This window comes from Nipponia nippon, unplaced genomic scaffold (genome assembly GCF_047370975.1).
Source record: "Nipponia nippon isolate SJK-2023a ecotype South Korea unplaced genomic scaffold, ASM4737097v1 scaffold_3, whole genome shotgun sequence".
NCBI classification, from domain to species: domain Eukaryota; kingdom Metazoa; phylum Chordata; class Aves; order Pelecaniformes; family Threskiornithidae; genus Nipponia; species Nipponia nippon.
Genome location: NW_028262347.1, coordinates 88,432,804 through 88,452,096, shown reverse-complemented (window position 1 = coordinate 88,452,096; position 19,293 = coordinate 88,432,804). Strand labels below are relative to the sequence as shown.

The window sequence follows — 19,293 nt, the reverse complement described above, 5'->3', positions numbered from 1 at the left end:
AAGGGTGACAACATTGCTATGAGCAGGGAAGCAGTTCAGAGTGAAGGAGTGCAACACTTGGGCTGATAAAACAGATGCTCCTAAAGTAGTCAGGAAAATTGCCAATGGGCTGGAAACACCAAAGTGATGGGAGCACGGGGCCTCCCTACCCACCTAAACACCAAAAGGAGCAATCCTCCCTCCGGATAGCAGAAGCTGTGAATTTTCAGTCTTTGTTTTGCTTTAAAATGCTTTGAATCCATATTATAGCGTGGGCTTGTGAGGAATTTTTTGTTCTCTTACAGTCACAAGTCTGTCATCTTAGGTACAGAAGGTAAGATCGATTTAGTTTTTTTACTCTTACTTAAATCTGAAGTGATTTCTTTTTTTACTGAAGTGGAGATTTTTTCTTTTGGATTTTCATTAGTGTAACTGAGAGCAGGATTTGATATGATGTCTCCAAAAGAGTAATTCCATGCTTTGTACCCCAGTAGATGATCTGTGAGAATATGGAGGAGTTTTAAATGTGGCACTGAATACTTGAAGTTTTAAGAAGGACTTACATTATAAATCCTTATAAATCACCCTGATAATCATTAACGTATGTTATTAATGAATATAAAAAAGTATGGTTCTTTTACTTAGAGTACCTGTACTTGTATTTTGAGCCCAACAAGTTTAAGGATACTATTTTGTTTCTGAGCTGTTCTAGCTGTAGGCAAGCATTTCAGTAAAAAGTTAATTGGAGAGTTGGTGAACTTTTAAACAAAAAAAAAAAATGCACGCCACAAGTTAGAACAAAAGACAAGCAAACAAGATGCAGGGAGAGATAATAATTTTTGTCCAGCAGTAAGATTTAAAATATTAAGTATCTCCAATCTCTTGCCCCTGTCATACTCTGACTAAACTGTGATAAGTTTAAATATTATTGAAAGAAACATACATTAATTTATCTTGAGAAATCTTTTTCTTCTTTTCTTCTAATGCGAGCAAAGCTGCCATAAACAAGGCCGCCTCTTGTGGCAAATTATCTACCTTGGTGTGCAGAGAGACAGTGAATAAGCTAATCTCTTTTTCTCTTTACAGGATACTTTTGTTGAAAAAGTAGAATTTATGTTTAATACTTTCACTGTTGATTTCTCTCCTTAGGATTATATAACCACCAGATGTCTCTAAAACCATATTCTCTCATAAACATTTTATAGTCTTTGAAGATGTTGAAAATCTGGGATTTATAGGACTATTACATCCATCTACCCAGGGATCAAAAACTCTATTACAATTACCCCAAGTGCAAAGTCAGAAAATTTATTTAGCTGAGCAGATAAGTTTGAGAATTTTCAAAAGTCCTCATTTAATCTGTATACAGTAAAATCTAATATATTAACCTCCTTTTGAGACATAAAATTAAAATCCCTGTAGGATACAATACTTTTATCAAAAATGTAACTAAAGGAAGATTTATTAAGCGGGATAGCAACCCCATGAATCTGAATATGCCATATGGTATATTATTTCCTTGTGCTTATTTGAAGTTCCTTCAGTTTCATACAACTAGACTTTTTAGATTCAAATAAAGAAGTCCCCAATGCAGCAGAACTTTGGATGAACTGGAGGAAAACATCAACCTCATGTTCTGAAGGATCCCTAATGCAAATATGCTGTCCTTCATCTTCCTCTATTAAATCTGAGGCTGGTAATTCAGGCAGATGAGATGACAGCCAAAATGTGATCTTGTAAGCATTTAGAACAGGTATACACAAGCTGAATATCCTGCTTGGTAAAAACCTGTATCGGCTGGTAGCAAAAAGCGCATCTGCTTGGAAAAGGTGAACTTGACCCTTACAAATTAAAAATAGTGAAGAGGAAAAGGAAGGTGAAGCCCAAGGGTCTCTAGTATGGGATATTACCCGTGGCTGGGAAATGGAGCAGGTCTTTCCCAGAGACAGGGAATGCCTATACCTGGTGCTTCCTAAGGGGAAAGACTTGGCGCTATCTTTGCACTTGTGCTTTTGCTTTACTCATGCCGGGAAGCATTCAGAGCTGTGATCTCAGGTTACTTTACATGTAGTACTTCAACAGTTGGCATGGCTGTTGGGTTGGAAGATCCATAAGAAGCTATCAAATGAGTCAGTGCCACAGGTGTAAGCACAGACACTGAGGCAGTGTCTTGGCTGCGTAGCTGAAGCATCATGTAAAGGCGCCCAGTGCCTCTGGGATGTGGCAGCACTGCTGGCACCTCTTGCATTTCCCTGGTGGCTGCATTGGTTGAGCTCTAGCTGCCCTGAAAACCAGATGGCCAAGTTCATCTGGGTTTAACCTCCACCAGAGTTTCCTCTGGCTTTGCCCTGACCAGGCATAGTTCACCATGTTTCAGGTCCTAGCACGGACGCTCACGTTCCACCTCCCCGGCCGGGCAGCGTGGGTGAGATGGGCCGGTGGTGCGCCTGGGGCTCACACGGAACCCTGCTCCACTTTGGCCTTCAAAGCTCTCATTTGACTATTTGCTGCTGCCACCAAGATCTGCACCTGTGGCGGCTCCACCCAGGCCCACGCCCCCAGGCTTCAAGGCTCACCGCAGCAGCCCTCCTACTCATCATGGCCTAGCCCCCACGGGCCTCGCACTGCCAGCGACAGCCGGGTATGGGCCCGACGCTCCAGCGCCATCCATTTTCAGGGCTAGTTGATTCGGCAGGTGAGTCGTTACACGCTCCTTAGCGGATTTCGACTTCCATGGCCACCGTCCTGCTGTCTAGATCAACCAACACCTTTTCTGGGCTCTGATGAGCGTCGGCATCAGGCACCTTTAACCCGGCATTTGGTTCATCACGCAGTGCCAGTTCTGCTTACCAAAAGTGGCCCACTGAGCACTCACATTCCACGGCACAGCTCCATGCCAGCGAGCCGGCTCCCTTACCCATTGAAAGTTTGAGAATAGGTTGAGATCGTTTCAGCCCCAAGACCTCAAATCATTTGCTTTACCAGGTAAAACTGCCCATTGCCAAGTGCCAGCTGTCCTGAGGGAAACTTAAGCGGGAACCAGCTACTAGATGGTTTGATTAGCCTTCTGCCCCTAGACTCGGGTTGGACGACCGATTTGCACGTCAGGACCGCTACGGACCTCCATCAGAGTTTCCTCTTGTCGGTCTCTTCTCCCAAGTAACAAGCAATAGGATGAGAGGAAACAGCCTCAAGCTGCGCCAGGGGAAGTTTAGGTTGGATATTAGGAAAAACTTCTTCACCGAAAGGGTGGTCAAGCATTGGAACAGGCTGCCCAGGGAAGTGGTTGAGTCTCCATCCCTGGAGGTATTGAAAAGATGTGTAGACGTGGTGCTTGAGGACATGGTTTAGTGGTGGACTTGGCAGTGCTAGGTTAACAGTTGGACTTGATGATCTTAAGGGTCTTTTCCAACCTTAACGATTCTATGATTCTATAACCATCCTTAGAAAGGAAACTTTATCTTTAAAGTGAATTTCAAGCGTGGCCACACAAAAAACCTGAATTGGCAGGGCTGCAGCTGTGGTTTGGTGTTTCGAAGCTTTTGGGAGCTTTTCCTCCTGTCCCCCTGGAGCTGGAGCTGAAAGTTCATTTAATGCGGGCTACTAAACAGCGGTTAGGTGATAATAACTTCCATTGCCAGCTTAAACCAAAGTGGTTTCTGCTATTGTATAATGTTTTATCTGCTTCATATCTGTATAAATGATAGGTAACAGCTCTGTACCTGAAATGTAATTCCTGAAAGAGAGCCTTAGGCAGAGAAAGCTCACTTGGAGGTAGTCAGACCTCTTTAGAGGCAGAGCTGCATCTCTGTTAACCACAAGCAAGTGGTTTTCCAAGTTCAACTTTGGTGGTGTTGTTTTTTTTTTTTTTTAATAGGATCCAGTCTTAATAATTATGTTTACTATGTGAATGTTACTATTGACATTATTTAGAGCAACATAAAAATCAAAAGATGTTTATTTTCTTAGGAGTCCTAACTTTGTATTAGCGTTTTTGCAGTTAAAAGAGAGAAGCAAGTCCTTATGTTTACAGAAGAAGGAATGAGACCTAAATTCATAAGGGTTTGCGGCTCTTGCCTAATACTGTAATTCTCTCGCTTGAGTATCTCCAGTGTCCCCTTTGTATCCCGAGTTCCCTCCCACGTCTCCAGTTGCCTCTGCAGAAGAGGAGGCAAGTATTGTGGCTGGGTCTGAGGGATGGGTGTGCTGGGTGGCTCGCAGTACGTGTATACTACTTAGCAACGGCATGTAATTACTGAACTTAGTCTGCAGCCTTTCCGTAAGTGGAGACTTACTTTTCCACTTATGGAAAGGCTGCAGACTAAGAGGCAGACTGAGGCATGCTTTTATCCCGCTGGCAGTGTTAAAAAACCTGTAGGAACTTAAAAACTTCTGAGACCTCCATCTCTTATCAAATTTGTTTGTAATTGCCCAGTAAGCTTAGGGATTCTTGGAGGAAAAGCAATTTTAGGCTGCATGGAGTAAAACTTGGTAAGAAGGCTGGCCTGTCTCATTCTGTGCTTCACTTTCCCCCCGCTTAGTTCAGTAGGAGTACTCTGTAATAAGCTGCAAAAAGCTATTTCCTTTCATGTTAGACCAAAAGCTATTTTTCTGGTGACCATGTTGCTTTGCTTCGCTAACTGTGAAACAGGACCTAATGCAAAAGGCCAGCTAAGTAAAATGTGTAGGCCTGGATTCATCTGTATGTCAAACACATATTTGTAACTTCAGGCTGGCTTAGAGAGGCTGAAGCATTTGCAAGATGCAGGGGTATTCGGAGTAAATCTAGAAAAGGGGTATAGAAGTTTTTCCATTCAAACATTTTTAAAAAATAACAATAACACCCTTATATTTATTTTAATAACCAATATTTTTTTATACCAGGAGCTGATTTGAAAAAAAGCGTTTATTACTCTCAGAGTCACTTTGCACAGCGTTGGTAGTGTAGGAACAGGCCTAGCACACACAGAGTTATACATGGGCAATGAGGTTCAGTTGAACCAAATTCAAGCCTCTAAAGTGTCAGGAAGCTGGGTTAATCCAGCTGTCCAGTCTCTCCCATCATCACATCCCATTCAAGAAAACGCAGTAGGTAGGAAGAATTGTTTTCTTACGTGCCTCTTTTCTTCCACTTGCTATAAAGCAATCTTCTCAACAAGCTTCAATTGGACATTAAGATGCTCTACATATATGCGTATATGTAGAACGCATGCACAGATGATATTACTCCTTTTCCTTTCCTGCTTTGCAGGCACAGTCAGTGTAAATGGCAACATTATGAAATGTTCACCACATCAAAGTGGGCACGTGAGCCTTTCAAGACCTTTTTCCCTGATTAGGCTGTTTATTACCTTGTTCTGTAGAGAACACAATAGATTAATTAGCACAGTGAACTGTATTTACACGGTCCCCTGTCTGGGATCAGGCGGAACAAGGTTAAGAGCTGCATGTGCAAATTTTGCGGCAGTTGGAATGATTTATCATATTATTATCTGTCTTTTGTAGGAATCATTAATGAGTTAATGTAGTGTGTGAATCTGAGGCAAGGGTTTTAAAGAATGTGTGCGCTAATCAATAGTTTGTGAGAGCTTGAAAAACAGGTTATTGAAATCAGTCATAATTAGCCATAGATAAAATCCTAATAAGTCAGTGGTAATGCAGTAGTTCTCTTCAAACTGAAAAAAATGGAAAGACTAGGAGAGGGTCAGAGCAGTGAGCTATGAAATTATTCAGGAAATGAAATGATGACAGGAAGAACTGATAGCGATACAAAGATACCTGTATGGGAACATTTTAGTGAAGAAAATCCCCGTTTCCTTGAAGGATGAAGAGAAATTGAGAGAAGAAATGATTATATATTCCCAGGAAGCACCAGGCTCCCTCTGTAACAGAGGCTGTGTGCTACCACCATTTTGAGGCAGCTGAAATGTGTGCTGTAATTCCTCCTTTCTGCATTATGAACATTTTTTAATGGGAATAGTTAATTTCAATCAAAAAGCTTCATCTTTCGGATAAAATGAAATGCTGTGACCATGCTGCCCTCAAGATGGATTTTAAGGCAGGGCCCTGAATTATTTTAGAAGTAAATTCACTTTCTGTCCTAGGCAGAGGGACAGCCCTTCCAGAGCATCCTGCCCGAGCTGTCTTGAGCACTTCCTACCTCTTGTTCTTCCCTGCTCTGGTCCTGGGTTGGAAAAGCAGCAACGCAAGCACCAGAGCCTGGCGTCACCAGCTCATGCTGGATGAGTTCCTGCAGTCCAGTGGCCTTACCTTGCTGCAAAGTGCATGCAAGGGAATCGGAGATGACTCACAGTATAGTTTTGATGTAGTCTGTTTTATCTACAGTGGGCAGTTGCACTCTGTGTTGGGATTTTTCATGTCCGTGGTCTCAAGGGACTCTGCCTGGTGTGTGCAAATTAATAACACTGCCAGATGCCACCTGGGTCAGCACGGTTAGAGAGAGAAAGCGTGTTATTCCATTACAGTGTATTATTTGAGGGAACGCGGGGGGAAAGTAAATGGTCATAACTTACTGTGTATATGGAAGGGAACAGAATGAAAGTTCAACTCTGGCATTGTAGTTCCTGACATAAATAACTTAATATAACTAGCTTTTTCCATGGAAGCCTACATACTGCAAGTGTTTCTCTAACACCAACATAAAATATTCACAGCCATTCACATAAATGCCCTGCTTTTTAAGTTAATGTTCTAAATTAATGTATGTAATATTTGCAGGCATGGGGATACCTAGAAAGCTTACAAGTCAAATCCTGTCTTTGTCAAGGAAATCAAACTAGGTATGTCACATTTAAATCCCCAGTCTACTGCATAAGCAGCAAAAGTTGTTTAATAAGATATTGGTTTGGGTCAAGCAGGGAAAACTGCTGTCTCCAAGGTGTTGTGTTAACACTATATGAAGTACTTCATAGACTATGTTTGGAGCATAGGGTTTTGGTCATCCAATTTCAAAAAAAGGAAAAAAAAGGAGGTAAGCTGGTTCAAAAAAAAAGGAGTAGAATAGCTAAGATAACAGATGGAATTTCTATCTAGGGAAAGACCAAAAAATGGATTTTTTTTTTTTTTTTTTTTGCCTGGAGCATAATTAAGAAGTGAAATTGTTGAAGTGCTTGAACTAGCTGAGGACATTTATAATATAAAATCTTATGATATACTTGAGGATGTTGGTAGAAAATGAGTTAGAGAACACAGGTCCCATCTGTCTGGCAGGCACTAAGCGCCCTTTACTGCTGTCACAGAGATTTTGGGACAGTGACTTGTCCATGTTTAACTGGTCAGATTCCTTCCTCCTCTTTTCTGTCCTATATATGAGGACTTTTCTATGCAGGTGAATTTATCATTCACTACACATCAATATTTTAAGACCAAAGGAACGACAAGGTCATGAGAAGGTTACAGCATAGCAGCAACCACGAGTGTTGGAGGGCGCTTGCAGGTGGAGACCAGGCACGCTTCCACGCTGTTCCTGGCAAACAGGGTTTCTAGCTGCTCCCCATCCAACTGTGCTGTGCGTGGCACCGGCACAATATGTTACCTGGTTGATGGGAGCTGGGACCTGGCTGTGTTTAGGAGCCTCGGCTCCTAGAGAAGCAGTGTCTTTGCAAGCAAAGTGTGTTAACCTATTTTTAGTTTGGTAATGGAGTGTTTAACTTGTCACTGCCCAGCCTGAAGCCGAAACAGATGAGTTTTACCTACTTTTTAAATTTTCTGTCACAAAGCCCTACTTAAATGAGTAGTGTGACAGCCTGTCTCTGGAGACGTAACTCACTTGGGCTGCCAGTTTAATTTATGGTATCTTTATCCATCACCACAAGGGCAAGATTTCCTTCTCCAGCTGTGTGATAAAACGACTGTTGCCAATTCGGTTTCGGGTTGACACTGAAACAAGGGTCTAATTGCACACTCTTGATTGAGATCACCTTTGCAGCATCTTACACTTCAGTGAAAGCTGTACAGCACACAGGCAGGTAGAAATTAGGCCTGTACTTAGTAATGGCATGGGTGTGAAAATTCTGCAGACACGCATGGAAATCATTTTGCTAAACTAATTTTCCAACGTGAAAACCTTGTAATAAGAACCTCTACGCAAGCAGCATTCAAATTGTTTTCCCATCACAGTGCAAAAGGCTCTTAATGACATTGTCATGGCATTTTCAGGCGCTTCCCAAACAATTTCTTACTATATTCTTGCATTACTGTGAAACCATTGTGGGCTCTCTGCAGGTTCGCGTTGCTGTTGTACTCACATCCATGGACAATGTAACGATGCTATAATGTTTTATTTCTACGTATGGTAAAATTGCAAGAAGGGAGCTATATGACGTGATTTTCTCCTCTGTGAAACAGGGGCTAGTCACAAGATTTTAGCCTTTCACAGATTAAGAGGCTTGGTTTTGCAGGATGTCTGATGCCCTCCGTTTCCATGGAAAGGGCTCAAATGTGAAAACATGCACCTTTTTAATATACTGCATTTAAGATGTCTTTAGAACTGTTCCATTTAGACGTCTTGAGCCAGAGGCAGGCAAAGAGAAAATATTTCTTTTATTTTTCAGTATCTCCTACTTGCCTAACCTAATGTGAAGCATTAGAAAAAGCATATTTCTATTTTGGTTTGGTTTCAGGATGTGCAATTTTCCATCATAGAACATTTTTATCTGTTAGAGTGATGATCAAGGCTAAATACTGTACCACTGCTCACCCAAGGTGCAGCTCCTGAATAGTCCAGTGCTTTGCTGAACGGTGCATTAAAATAATTCTCTGGAGAGTTGTTTGTCAAGGCTTGTACAAGACAGAGCTGTTGTGGTTAAATGCATTATGGAGTTCTTCCTTTCACTTCATCAGGCTTTGGATAATAACGCCTTCTGTTGCTAAACTACTTCTTATGTATCTGTCACCACTATGAAACCATTTTAAGTAGTACGTCATTGAAATATATTGGGCTAACATAAGAGATTGTGGACCAAATAGTGTAAACTGTCAGCATTTTCTCTGGAAGAATAAAGGTGATATACAGGCCTCGTCAGCTAGACGATTCGCACGTAAGCAAGCCGTGTAATTCCAAAAATCTTCAGTTTATTATGTTTATTCTAAAATTAAGCAATTTCACATTTGCTGCTCTGGTGATCCAGATTTTTCATTGTTATAATGTTTCTTTTTTCTTCTGTGTTACAATTCCTGTTCACTGAATCAAATCTGTATGGCCTTTCAAAGCTAAACTTTTACAGGACCAGTAATAATCTTGTTGCCATAATATTATCCTTTTACTTAGGCTTAAAGGCCAGTTTATGACTGAGAGGGAATATCTGCAACTAGTAGGTCCCTGAATCTAATTTGCATGTAAATTAAACATTTCAGAATACAACTGTGATTTCTGAATACACACGAAGTATGCTGTTTTGATTCCTGGAACATAAAAATGCATAACATTAATAAGAAGAATATGCTTTATATAGTGGCTTTTTTATCTTACCAATTTCTGTTCATTTGAGTCTTTTTTTCGAAAGCTTCTGTGGCAATGGCTGATTATTTCTGCTATAATGTGGATCAGGATGTGACAAAACCTTACTTATTTCCATTTGCATTAATAGAGGACTCTCAGGTTAAATGCTGACTGAAGTCTAACACTGTAGGGATCATTAGTATCTAGTGTTATTTTACATGGATTTGCCCTTTGGCTTGTTTTGGCTCTTTCTGCTACATCAGATTATATTAAACACTATCCCCTCATTCTTTGGTTGAGATGGACATCGCAAAAGATGAAGTAAGGATAGCTGAGAGAAGCTTAAAAAAAAATCAATCACATAAAAAAAAAAAAGATAAGAGTATAAATGGAACAGGAGGAAAAAAGAAAAGAACAAGGTGTCTACTTGCTTCTAGCTTGTACTTAGAAAGTGTTTATGGATCCTGTAAGATTCGCTGAACGTGCTGAAATTTGGGCTGGCCCTTTGAAAGAGAGTTACTCCTATTTACTGTCAAGTTATTGTTGAGTTGTTACAGTTACTCAAATTGCTTGGTTATACTTAGGCTCACCAGCACAGTCAAAAGGGAATAAAGCACCAGAAAAAGTTGCGGGAAATAGATTTATTTTTTAATGAGAATGTTTTATTTCATGATGACAGACATTCCCTCTGCCGGAGCTGCTTCCCCTCATGCTACTAATGAAGATGTGCTGCAGTGAGCTAACCACAGGACACTTGTGTCTTGAAGGCAAGACACAAACATGAGCCTGTGCTATATGCAAATACCAGAAAGAATCTGGAGAAAAGAAGTTTTGGGGTGTGTGCGGGAAGAAGTTTCCAAACAGCATGTTTGCAGCTGCAAGGGCTTGGCCTTGCTTTGCTTATGCAGCCCTTGAGGAGGCTGAGCACCCGTTGATCCCACTGGTTGCCCTGGGAATTGAAAATGCTCAGTGTTTCCCAGGTGAGAGGCCAGTTTGGTTTTCCTGATAGGATTGGTCAGTGAACTCTGAGCTGCTTGTGTGGTAGAGAAAAAACCCACACTCCTCTTAGCTCTCCTACACCTGTCTTAATTGCCCCTGTGGTAGGGAGGCACCCTCCTGGCATAGCTCCACTTCTGTGCTGCCAGTCGCCCCCCGTGGCAGCCAGGCAGAGATGCTGCTTGGAGCTTATTGATCTCTGCGAATGCAATTAGCGCGTGGTAGAACTTGGCTTTTGCCGAGCTGTGGCTTCTTTTCTCACTGTCTTCAGGAGAGAAGTTGCTGTGCATGTGCTGAGTGGCCAACTTGTGTAACAAAGAAAAATAACAAAGTGCCTTTGGTGGAGGCCATTATTAAGAAATCTATATGTCAATTGCTATCCTTTATTTTAAGCCCATTCTGGACACTCTGTCTGGGAGAGGAGGCAAATCCACCCAAGTTTGCTCAGCTGCATGAATAAGGAAGGATTTTATACACAAGAGCAGAGAAGCAGCAGAGATCTGGTATGTGGTTTAAGCCCAGATCACTTTCTGCTGCTGTCCCTGCAATTCCCTCTCTGTCTCCCAGGTCTACCAACTTATTTGACACTTGTCTTCAATGTGCCCGAAGGGCAGACTTTGTACAGCTTGTGCAGTCTCATCCAGCTGTGCAATACAACAAACTGGCCAGTATGGTGGCCTGCTGGCTTGCAGGGATAGCACGTGGGATTTTGACTGGTAAATCATGAGTATTTTGAAGAACACAATTTCACTGGGGAACGGGACGTGCCTGGGCAGTAGGCTGGTGGTGATGCAGTGCTGGGACCCCATAGGGGTCAGCAAGCAGTTGCATAAACCAGCCACGGGTGCAGGTGCCAGATGTGAGCCCTCAACATGCTGCTTCTCTGTACAGAAGTGGGACTAGTCTCATCCCAGGTGAAGCCCATCAACATCTATTGGATTTATGTTTAGCCCTTGAATGCCAGGCAATATGCCCTGTGCTGTGAGTGATGAGTCCTACAGGCAGCATTTCCTCCAGGTATGGAAACTGTGACACTGAGTTTCTGGATGTGTTATTTTCTCTTCCATCCTTTTTTAAGTTGTTTCTGCTGACCAGCGTTTACCATTCCCCAGCCTGGGTACATATCCATTTCTGTTTTTTGTGGCAAGGGGGTGATGTTTACCAAGGTTGCTAAGTGTTGGGCCACTTTTCCTATTGATTATCGCAGTTAGTTAACACAGCTCTGAGGCCGCTGTTCCCAGTACCAAACTGATCTGTAACAGAGCCGGGCACAGTTTGGGGCCGCCAGTGGCACAGCATCCATCGAATGGCTGCGCTGGCTGAATAGCTTGGCCTCCTCTGATAGGTGTTTGCTCCACTGCTTCATGCAGATAGAGGTTCAAATCACTGCAAAGTGCTGCAGTGGGGAAGATAAAAAAACGGAGGTACTTCTGCTAAGCTGGGCTGGAAGGTAAAAAAGCCCTTTGCACAGGAACCAAATGGGAATCAACTTGGTTTTGTTTATACTTCTGGTCTATTTAGCCTCCTGTGGGAACTCCTGGTTCCAAAATTTAGTTGTGTGTATGGAAAAGTGCTCGTTAATGCGGTCACTGGCAATTGCAGGGATGCCTTCTGTAGTAATGCCAATAGAGGCCTGAAATATATGGCAGTTGATCATCGTTAGCGTGCAGCCAAGGTAATGGAGCATTCAAGTGAGCTGCCAGAGGGAGGAGCAGAGTGGCCATAATTTGTCTGAGGGCTAATGACAGTCTGTGCAGGATACCTGTGCTATTGGATTGAGAGAGCTGGACATAATATAAAGCCTATTTAATGATATAGAACATGAACTGTGGTGGTAATTGCTAGTCTGGCTGGTCCTTTTGCAAGTGCTCAGTCTATGGATAAAGTACCTAATGGCAAAAGTGGAATAATGTGATATGGAACATATGTGTTAACTGATAGGAGAAAGCATGAGACACTCTATAAGGAGCTGGTTAAGTGTACATAAAGTGGCATCAGAGCTATGGTTCGGGCTGCTATAGTCACTGACTAGCAGTACTGCACTTGCTACCTGTGTATTGCCTCTTTCAGTACACTGCATGGTTGGGCAAAGCAGTTTCCTAGTTTCTTTGAGAATCCTCACACACTTTAAGCCACCGGTCTGCAGTCACAAGTTATTTAAAATATATGGGGTACATGTCAGTACTCTGCCCTGTTGTTTCTTTTTTCTTCCTAGAAAAAAATACCAGCTGCCTGGCACATGTGTTAGAGTTGGGCACATTTTAATCAGCCTGTGAAAACTCATGAAGTTAATGAGCTCAAATACACTTTGATTTAAAAAAAACAACAAAAAACCCCAAAAACAAACCCAAAACATAAAAACACCCCACCCCCTCTCACCTATCAACTGTTATTTACTTTCTTAATTTGATAAGGGCAAAGAAAGTCCCCTCTGCTGGCAATTGGTGTAATAGTTTTCAGACCAAAAGAAATTTCTACATCAAAAGTGTATATATACTTAGAGTTTTCTGCAGAGATTTCTGACGAAGCTTAAACTTTGTCTCTGCTACCAACCGCACTGGTGTTTTTAGGCCCTGCCAAAGCATGGGGGATATTATAATGCAGAGCCTTGCTATTAAAACGAAGGTGATATTGAAGTTAGGAGTGCAATGAAATATCTGGAGAGATGGAAAGCTCTAGTTGAAAGGATGCTATTATAGTCCTTTCTGAAAGTTATCAGTACAGAAGGGCTGTTTTAATATACAGCACTAGTTTCAGAGAGCATCAGATTCCTGACACTGTCATTAGTCACACTGCTCTTTCATTCGGAGTGGCAATACTTCATTTTCTTACCGTCCGCTGGTAGACTTTTTTATTTCAATGAATTTCATAGCTCAATATCAAGAATCAACACTGTACTGATCAAACATCAGAATCTCAAAGGACTCTAGAAAATTAACGAATAAAACCTCACAAGTGGCATCTAGCGTGTATGTTTATGTGAGGGGAAGAAAATAGGTGCGCATTACAAACAGAGAGCTGGCTTTGCAGAAGTCACTGGGAAATCTCTACCACAGTCCGTATTTTCTCCAAGGCTCCTTTTGCTTCACTCTGCAGTGTCTCTGCCCTTTTCCTGGGGCTGGGCTGTCGTTTGTGGTAATTGCTACAGCAGCTACACAAACCAGTTGTAAATGTGACCTGTAAGGAAAACCAGGCCCTTAATGAAAAGCAAAGGAAGCGCAATGTCATCCTGCGTTCTGAAACTTTGATAGGCCTTTTGGCTGATTACCGCTTACGTCTCCTGAATTGCTTATTCCCCACTTACAGAAGCCTTGTCAACACTCAGGAGAAGGGACAGGTAATTCACTGCCAGCCCAGCTTCTTGGAGATAACACCCTATTTCCAAGTGAGGACAGATACACAGTAGAACTGCCTTAAGCCCTGTCTATGTGGAGCTTTCATTCTCACTAAAATCAAAGAATTGCTGGTATAAAATTATTCCTATTAGCAATGGACATTGACCCAGGAATGAACTGTGGCCCAATTTTCAGCAGACATGTAGCAACCCAGAGAATATTGTTGCCTTCTGAACAACCAAAAGGGCTGTCGCTATTTAAAATGTATATTTAGCAACATCAAACTGAAAGAATAAAATAAAATGTAGATATCTGTCATCGCTAAGAATGTATTTTTGATTCACTGATCTAACGTAGACAACTGTGTTTTTTTCTGTCCTGATTGCATAGTATGTCGTGCAGCTCAGAATTAATCAAGTTGTAAAAGCTTGTGCTTTGGGTGATGAAATGCTCTTTCTTCTCTTAACTCCTGTGGCAACCCCACACATGCACTTCAGCACACTGAATATCTGAAACCTGAGCTCAGGTGAGGATGAAGTTGCAATAGGGTTGTAGGGCAGAGCTCTGCAGATATGAAACCTTGCTGTGGTGCAGGATTATAGAGATGTTAGGATTCATCAACCAGAAAAAAACCACATCAGTAAAGTGAGAAAGAGGTTTGGTCTTTACATCAGTACTTTGGAGACAGGATGCAGGGTAGGCAAGGGGCAAAGAACGGCGATGGACATCTGGGCATGGAACAGCCTCAATTTATAGCAATGATCCTGGACCGCACAGCTGGAGTGTCACACTGTGTGTCAGCCACCGCTTGGTGTGTTGTGAGCTATTCCTCTGTCATTGCCTTTGACTTTCCTGGAAGTAAAAATTTTATCATGCTATAAATGAGATAACTGAGGGGAACCTGCTACTAGCAATTTGCATGCCAGTTTGTATCTAATTACTGGAATATCATTACTGAGGCTAAAAGCATGAGATGATAATATGAAAAATATACACATAAAACCTATTGGGCTAAAGGGCAGTAGCTATTTTTGGATGAGCAGCTTTGGCTTTTAACAGGGAAGAAAAAAACCCCACACATTTATTGTTAATGATAGCATGAATACAGACTAATGCAATTTTAGAGTTCAATTAAAAAGGGAAATCTTGAATTTAAAGGTGATTCATTGTATCATCTGCTGAATACCTGACAGAAGAATGGAGGCAGAAAACAGATTAGACTGGTGCCTTCCCACAACCTACTCATCACGATAGAACCAAGATACACATAGCAACTGTCAGCCCCTATGAAAGTTCGGGATATGTTCTCATTTTCTGCTTTCCTTGTGTATTCATCTCTGTTTTCCGTGTGCAGCTGTAGGCGTGGCTTTTAATGAGTCAATGAACAGCTGCATGTATAATTTGTTATCTCACTCTGCCTTATTTCCCTTAGTCATCTGCCTTTCACTAATATTTGGCGACTAGAGGGGAGAGGCATTAAGTGAGGACATGAATAGTAGAGTTACCGATGCCGAACAGCTTCCATAGTGGAAAGTTTGTCAGGCCCTCACTGGCTCCCTGCCGTCCCGGGGCCAGCGAGGCGTGTGTGGTTCAGGGCTGTGCAACAGCAGAGGAGGCTGTTATGTGGGGTTTGGAGGTGTTTTTCTCCTGTGTGTGGTGTGCTTGTACAGTGAAACCTTAAAGAGACTGAAGACGAGCATCCTGACACCACAGCAAGCAGTGAGTGTATGTTGTTATTAAGTGATGGTGGCTCAAGGAGCCTCCCTCGTTACAGGGTGCCCGTGCCCAGGGGTGGCAGCAGACCTGAGGGGTCTGTGAGGAGAGGCTAGGGTGGGCACAGCCAGCTCTGGCTGGTTCCGGCAGGTTCTGGCGACCCCGCAGCCAGGTGCAGTGGCACCTCAAGGAAATAGATGTAAAAAAGGGGAAAAATGCTGGAAATGTGAGGAGTGAGGAGAAAAGTGTGAGGAACGACCCTGTCAGCACTGAGGTGGAGGAGAAGGAGGAGGTGCTCCAGGTGCCAGAGCCCTGGAGGGGCAGGGGAAAGGTGTGGGGAGGGAGTGGCAGAGAGGGGCCGTTATGGGCTGACCATAACCCCCATTCTACACCCCTTGTGCCGCTCAGGGTGGGAGAGGAGTCAGGAATGAAGGAGTGAAATTGAGCTTGGGAAGGAGGGGATTGCGTGTTAATTTTTGTCTGTGTTTCTCACCATCTAACTCTACTTTAATTGGTACTAAATTGAATCAGTTTTCACCAAGTTGAGTCAGTTTTGCCCATGACAGTGATTGGTAAGTGATCTCCCTGTCTTTATCTCCACCTACAAGCTTTTCCTTGTTATTTTCTCTCCGGCCTGTTGAGGAGGGGAAGTGAGAGAGCAGCTGGGTGGGTGTCTGGCAGCCAGCCATGGTCAATCCACTACACGGGTAAGCTTATAAGAAGAGAAAATGCTCTGCATGTAGTTCATTCAAGTTGTTTCTTTTTCAACAGGAGGAAGTCTGTGGCTGTTTGAAGGGAGAAGTATTTTCAAAGGCTTTGGAGATCGAGGTCTGCATCTACATGAAAAAGTAAATTCTGACTGATGAAATGTGGAATGACCACAGGTATGTTCCCACTCATGCTGCTGCTAATGATTATTTTTCCATGTACAAGCCGTCGCCTCACAGCTCCTGGTCTTCCCTGTGCCAGTGTGGGAGCAGAGCCTCCCTGCTGCAAAGATGAGGGCTGCATCCTGGTCTTGTCTGCACGGACTGCAGATGGGCAGTTTCTTCTAACTGTCCTCTCCCTTCTCTGCCACCCCAGGCTACCTGGCAGGGCTGGTGGTTCACCCCTTGACACTGTCAGAGGCTCTCTGCCTCATCCTGGAGTCCTTGAAGCCTTCCCACTGTCTTCCCATCCCTGTACCTGGCCCTCCTCAAACCCCCAAAGCAGTTTCTATGGAATGTCCCTGCAAAAACCTTGCTGAAAGCTGAGGACAAACTACCATTCCCATCATCTGTCTCCTGCTCTGTGTTTCTTTGCTGCTATTTGCATTGTGCACTGAGGGATACTTTTGGTTTTAGCTATAGTATTGACATAGGCCATTTTACATAATTTTGGCTCCTGGTGTTTTGCATCTACATTACAGCTACTGCTTGTGTGAGCTGTTTAATGTATCATTGAGAAGTTGGCTGCACACATACATTTAGGGACTTTTTTTCAGTTTTCAAAAGAATAAAAATATTTTAATGGGTAAATGAAAGTTCTTTGAAAAATCTGTTTCTTGCGCTAATAATCTGAAGTCTGTTTAGATAAGAGACATATGATTCAGCTGGCATTTGGCAGTTTCAGTGAAACAAGTGAAAATGTATTCAATATAAAACTGCTGGACCTTAGTCCCATATTAACAACATAAGCACAGTGCTCCATATCAGTAAAGTTACTGTTAATGTCACTGAATGAGTAAAATATTGTGTCTGTGACATAAAAGTAATAAGGAAGAGTAATACAATCAGAAGAGAAATCACACTGTATAAGGAGTTCTGCTTTATTAGAGTTGTATGGACAGATCAATACACATCAGTTTTGCTTTGTTCTATTGTAAAAGTGAAATGGTGTCTGTGCTACAAGTATATGATTCCAATTACATCATTTTGTAAAAATAAAAAGTACAGGACTTTGGACAGCAGTCATTTTGTAAAAAATGAAAGTACAGGACTCTGGACAGCAATTGGATGTCCTCCAGAGGATGCCCTTACAATCCAGAAGATACCAGGCTTGTCTTACAGAACTTCCTACAGAACTGCTTGTGCTGTTGTCCAAATCCTTCGTTAATCTTCATCTACATTTCCTTCTAAGCAGAGGTGAGCCGTAACACTCAGCCTTTGAGTGTTACTAAGGGCTGTGCTCGTAGCCTTAGCTTTTTTTGGTTATTCAATCCAGTAATCAATCACAAGTTATTTAAAGCTATCTGCATCCAGCATGTACAGAGCGAAGTGCAGCATAGTAGCTGCTTTGTTTTTATCAGGAGGTGAGTATTTTGTAGAGAAATTTGAAAAAGGCAAAGGTTACCCATGCACTGAAAATTTTATGTCCTTAGTGTTGTCTGTAGAGAATGCAGGTGCTAAGGAAATAGCTATATTTTGTTGGAGCATTATTTCTGTATTACTTTTCACCTTCTAAGTGCCCAACAGCATTGCGTCTGTGACCGTTTCTGGGATAAGAGGTACCGGGGTAAAGTCTCCAGGGAGAAAGTCTGGTGGAAAAGAGGAAGAAGGAGCTTGACTGATCTGAGCTGCAAACTGTTTCCCCAAAAGAGACGAACATAAGCTGAGTGAAGCTTTACAAATTGTGCTGGCTTCCTGCCAAGTTCTTGTGCTTGGGCAGTGTGGATGTGCATTGATTGTGTCTCCTTCCCTTCTCCCCTTTCCTAGATTTCTAAGTGCTAAAAGTGGGAAAGACTCACTCCTGTTCGTCCCTTTTCATACTGCTTTTCCTGTTGTTGAAGTTGCTCTGTAGCAAAATGTAATAAAATGATGAGACTCTGTGTCACATGTGGTTATAGAGCAAAGTGACTTTGTACCATCCTCTTTCCTTCTTGTTTGTGGATATCTCAGAGTCAAATATCTGATAAGACCCTAAATAGCCCTCGGATCCGACTTTTCAAAGCGTGGTGGATCAGTCTGGAGAAAAAGGCTTGAAAATTCAGCTGGGGCACACAGAGCAGTGTCTCAGTGCCTTGCTCCTGGAGTGAGGAAAGAGACTGCAGATTAATCATCAACAATTAGAGCTTAATAAAAACTAATGTCATTGCAACATACTCAGAAATAAACAACATTGTAGTTTCATGTGCAATTGATTTTAGTGGGTTTTTTACATTTGGTTTTGGTGAGGATGTTTTTGTTCTCAAGGATGCGTTCATGTAGGTAACCCACAGTGAGGAATCTGGCTGTATTACTACTTGAAAAGGGTGGAATTCATGCTTTTATAATAAAGCCTAAGAAGATGTATCCAAAGTATATTCAGAAGCAGAACGACTTGCTTCATGGAAGCACAAGCTGAGCAAAATCATATTGCATAGGTGTGCTTCGTGCAATAAGAGTTTCCTAAGTGGTTTGAAATAGCACACTGGGTGAGCTTCGGGGGCATTTGGTACAAGCAGCTCTTAAAAACCCATTCCTTGGCAGAAACAATACATATTGCCTGGTAGTGTGTTATTCAGTTGAGCTATTGGCCATGGGACTTCTGAGTTGCATGCTGCTCGCCTGAATCTTGCAAATCTGGCTTTTAATTCAAAGATGGAAAATAGCTAGTCAGAGCTCTTCCTGAGCTGTTACCACTGTAGCATCTTGGATTCCCATTAGGGAGCAGGCTTAACCCACCTGTGAGTAAAGACCACCTTTTCTTTGCTGCAGTTTCACTTGTGCTCTCTTTCAAAACCTGACTGTTCCTTTCCAAATGTGTGTATTTGCATATTACTGTGCAAAGTTGAAGACGTTTGGGAGGAGAAATGGAGGCAAACATCTTAATTCCATCAATACCCAGGATTAG

At 42.4% G+C, this 19,293-nt stretch overlaps 1 long non-coding RNA gene across 2 annotated transcripts in view; it reads left to right on the top strand.

The window, feature by feature from the left end:
• Positions 1–18,037, top strand: part of LOC148054750 (uncharacterized) — a 174,108-nt gene extending 156,071 nt beyond the window's left edge. The window contains exons 5-6 of one of the 2 annotated variants that reach the window (XR_015706368.1): positions 16,255–16,367; positions 17,927–18,037. This is a non-coding gene — a long non-coding RNA (uncharacterized LOC148054750). Of the gene's footprint in view, positions 1–16,254; positions 16,662–17,926 lie in introns of those variants that run through there. The other variant, XR_015706367.1, reaches the window with a different exon arrangement.
• Positions 18,038–19,293: the final 1,256 nt, after the last annotated feature.